The sequence below is a fragment of the Triticum aestivum genome, chromosome 5A (genome assembly GCF_018294505.1).
Source record: "Triticum aestivum cultivar Chinese Spring chromosome 5A, IWGSC CS RefSeq v2.1, whole genome shotgun sequence".
NCBI lineage: Eukaryota > Viridiplantae > Streptophyta > Magnoliopsida > Poales > Poaceae > Triticum > Triticum aestivum.
The window spans coordinates 23,775,912-23,780,733 of NC_057806.1; the positions used below are offsets into that span (position 1 = coordinate 23,775,912).

Consider the following 4,822-nt stretch of genomic DNA (forward strand, 5'->3'; position numbering starts at 1 on the left):
GGCGGGAAACGTGGTAAACATATCTCAAGCTGTAACATTTGTTTTCAAACAATTAAGAAAGGTGTGTACTAGTATTCAAGCCCAAAGATCTATGAAGAAATTAGATTATAATTTTTGCAATAACATAGTCCAAATACCACTTACATATGGAGAAGAAAGGCATAGGAAAAACAAATATTATAAACCACAAAGGAGAGATAATAGAAATTTTAGAACAAAGAAAAGATATTTCTTAAGAAGATCAGACAATAGAGCCCCATTCTTGCATAAAAGAAATGTAAGAAGATATAATCCTAAGAAAACCTATGATAAAACATGCAGGTGTTTCATATGTAACTCACCAGATCATCTAAGTAGAACTTGCCCTAATAAAGACCAGAAAAGATACTCTAGCAAATATGAAGAACAAGAGAGGGTGTTAATTATAGATAGCGTTAATGAAAATATATTAGTATGTGATGATGAAATAAAAGACGATGAGTCAATATATTCAATTATAGAAACAGATGACGTAGAAAATGAGGCTCCAGAATATGAATCAAGTGAAGATGAAATAGACCTAATAGATGATTTAGCCGGTTTAAAAATTGAAATGATGAACCAAGTAGATTGTGAACATGATTGGATTAGAGGAAAAGGTGATTATAACATAAAATGTGCTTTCTGTATATATTATCCAAGCCAAGATAATAGGTTTACATGTAGCTTGTGTTTAAAACAAGCATGTGCCTCATGTCTAAGAGCCAATAATCAAAAGTGGAGACAAGAGATAGAATTGGAACCAGAAGAGAGAATATTATCCAGTAGGGTTAGAAATTTAGAAAATAGAATAAATAAGCTAGAAGCAGAGCTAGAAAAACTTAAAGATGAGTTAGAAAATAGTAAAGAGGAAAATGATAATGTTCCAAAAAACACAGAAATGAAAGAGCAAATGGTAACAGTAAGGGATAAAAAAGGAGACAAATTAACACAATTGAAAGATGCAATTACTAGTTTTGGAAACAAATATATTGTTCGATTACCATTCAAAGAAGTGTTGGGAATAAGGATCCCAGTTAAGATTGTTCTGAAGCCAAATATTTCATATAAAGTACTGGCACTATTAGATACTGGTTGCACTAAAAATATTATCCATGATAAATATTTTATGAGATGTCCCGAAATAGTTGAAACTATAGATGATAATAAAGCTGAAGTATCTACCGATATGTCAGGAATAAAGAAGATCCATAACCAGCTAGCATATAATATTGAAGCTTACATAAATGGCACAAAATATATAATAGATGAAATTACAATAAGAGATTTGTCAGTAATAAATGATGACATGATAATAGGGTTAAGATTTTTACAACAATCTTTACAAACCACAATCATACATGAAGAGGGGGTAACATTTATTCCTTATCAAGATAATGTTCCATACATATCTGAAGTGCGAAAACAAAGAAAGTCCTTGCAAAATGTAGAAATATCTAATTTAGATGATGAATATAGCACAAGTCCAGATCCCCTTGAATTCTGTAAAGACGAAGAACTTAGTGAGACCATAGAAGAATATCATATAGAAAATACATGTACTGAATGCATTGGGTTGCAATCATTCTCTCCAAATTGGTATAGAGATATAAAATCCAAAAAGGATATAGATAGATTGTGCAAAGACTAGAAAGTATACAAATTATTGGAGAAATACCAATGAAACATTGGGATAAGAACTCTATAGTTTGCAAAATAAATATCATAAATCCAGATTATATAATTAAGTCAGGACCAATAGAAGCAACTCCTAAAGATATCGAAGAGTTCAAAATGCATATTGAAGAGTTATTAAAGTTAAAAGCTATAAGAGAAAGCAGAAGCCCTCATCGATCTGCTGCTTTTATAGTTAGAAATCATGCTGAAGGAGTTAGAGGTAAATCTAGAATGGTAATTAACTTTAAAAGGCTTAATGATAATACAGTTGACGATGCATACAACATACCTAATAAGCAGGAATGGATTAACAGAATACAAGGAAGTAAATATTTCTCCAAATTCGATTTAAAGGCAGGATTTTGGCAAGTAAAAATGGCTGAAGAATCTATTCCATGGACAGCATTTACTTGTCCACAAGGCCATTATGAATGGCTAGTAATGCCATTAGGCCTAAAGAATGCACCTGCACTATTTCAAAGAAAGATGCAAAATATATTTAATGAGAATCAAGCATTTATATTAGTATACGTAGATGATTTGTTAGTATTCTCAAAATCATACAAAGAGCATATAGCCCATCTTGAAGTGTTCTTTCGAAAGGTAGAACAAAATGGGCTCATACTATCTAAAAAGAAGATGGAGATTTGCAAAGAGAAAATAAATTTCCTTGGTCATGAAATAGGAGAAGGAAAAATATATCTACAAGAACATATTGCAAAGAAAATATTAGAGTTTCCTGATAATATGAGTGATAAAAAGGTTTTACAACAGTTCTTAGGAATTGTAAACTATGCGCGAAACTATATAGATAACTTAGCAAAGCTAGCAGGACCTTTATATGCTAAATTAAGAAAAAATGGTCAAAGATACTTCAATTCTGAAGATATAAAATTAGTAAAGGCCATCAAGGAAAAGGTCAGGAATTTAAAACCCCTAGAATTGCCTCTAGAAGACAATTATTTTATAATTGAGACAGATGCATCTAAGGTAGGATGGGGTGCGATACTAAAACAAAAGCCCAATAAATACTCTCCAAAGGCAGACGAAAAAATATGCAGATATGCTTCAGGAAGTTACAAATTAAAGACGGTAAATAATATTGATAGAGAAATTCTTGCAGTTGTAAATGCAATAAATGCATTTAGGTTATATCTAGGATTTAAAGAATTTACAGTACGAACAGACTGTGAAGCCATATGCCGATATTACAATAAAATTAATAGTAAGAAAAGCTCAACCAGAAGATGGGTCTTATTTGAAGACACCATAGCTGGGAATGGTTATAAAGTTATTTTTGAGCATATTAAGGGGAAGGATAATACCTTACCTGACATATTTTCTCGTGCATCAAATTTGCAGGAATGAGGAAAGGATTATTCGCCAACAAGGATGAATATCTCTTCTTTGGAGAAGAAAATAGGCTGAAAATGTTTCAGCCAAATACATTCAATTTTAAGCCAAAATCCCATATTAAGCTCGATGAAGCTCAAAGATGCATATTGGATAACTTTTGGTTCCAATATACTCGCAAAAGAGAGGAACAAGGATATTTTTTATCAATTCTCAACAGTTTGGCTGAATATTTTAATGAATTAAACAAAAATGTGCCAAAGCCAGCAAAAGTTGAAATACCAAAAAGGAGAAACTCTATATCTTATATTTGATGGAAACAAACCTGGCATATATTTGGAATGGGAGAATATTATGATTGAAAAATTAGATGCAAAAAGAAATGGACAAGATTTAACATTCAAAAGATATTACAGTATAGATGAGGCCTTACTTTGGGCAAGGAAGGTATTAGGACCAGATTATTATATTGACCCAAAGGCTAAAAACTATATCCAAATGAAAAGAGGCATACCTGCTTCACCAACTCCCACAAAGGGGGAGGCATCAAGCTCAAACAATATAAAGAAACAAGAATCCCCAAAATATAAGACATATCATGAATGCCTTCTAAAGGGGCTTGACCCTTTAGACAGTGAATACATAGATCAAGAAATGGATAAAAGGTTTGAAGAATTTTCAAAGATAATAAAGAAAGAATTAAAGGAGGAAATATTAAAAGAATTAAGGCAAGAAATGGATGAAAATTTTGAAGAAATAAAGAAAGAATGTGATGAAAAATATGATTTCAATCTGTTAAATGATGATGATCATATGGACATAGCAGGGCATGGGCAGCGACCTGAATAAAGCCCAAACTGCATATATTGATATTGCTATCAATTATTCGGGCGCGGAGGACTTATACCCGACCCGAATATTGATAGAAATTCCCATAAGGTCCTTTAAATATTGATAAGGTATTATCAATCATATGGGCAGGGAAGACCCCCTGTAAAAAATAATAATAATAATAAATAAATAAAATAAAATATATATATATATATATTTGTAAAATAAATAAATAATAATATTAAGCAATATTGAAAATGTAAGCACCCTTGGCATGTATGTACGCATACACTGACACGAGGATTCTTGAAGGCTGAAGAAGCTCTCAAGGCTAATCGCATGAAGATCTGTATGGCCGAAGAGCGAAGACTGGTACACAAAGACTAGCCATTTATTCACCGAGAGACAATGCCACGTGAAGAAAGCAAAGATTCCTGAAGATTGAAACTTGTCGGCACTCTCTTGCACTTTTCTATATTATTAGAAGGACACGCGTATACCCTAGTAGGACACGTGTGCATGCTACCGTGGGTAAAATAAGTGAAGGAAGGCTCCCGAAGGCCACCTTGCAGCCACCCCTCGCGGCTATAAAAGGAGACGCTGGGCTCAAGAAGAGAACACAAGAGACGGGAGAGCACGGAGCACTCAAAGCATCGAGACTCTCCACCAGAGCACCACTTCCTTCGTAGTCTAGCCACCACCACTACTAGTAGAATAGCCAAAAAGGCGCTTAGTTCGCCAAGAGTTTGAAGGTAATTTCCTAGTTGTGTGTAATCCCTTCGGGGCCTCCCGAAAGGGAAAACCATATGTAAATTATGTTGTTGAAATGATGTAGTTTCTTGGTTTCACTTAGTGCTTTTATTTATGAATTTATGGGACGAGTTCTTATGCTAGGGATCCTATAGGACAAAACCTCTGCGTGTGTAGTTCTCTGTGTAGCCAG

General features: G+C 33.5%; 1 long non-coding RNA gene across 1 annotated transcript; it reads right to left on the reverse strand.

The window, feature by feature from the left end:
• Positions 1-1,313: 1,313 nt before the first annotated feature.
• On the reverse strand, positions 1,314-3,308 carry LOC123106398 (uncharacterized). The gene is made up of 2 exons (XR_006451319.1): positions 3,026-3,308; positions 1,314-1,521 (listed from the first exon to the last, which is right to left on the reverse strand). It is a non-coding gene; the product is annotated as an uncharacterized lncRNA (long non-coding RNA).
• Positions 3,309-4,822: the final 1,514 nt, after the last annotated feature.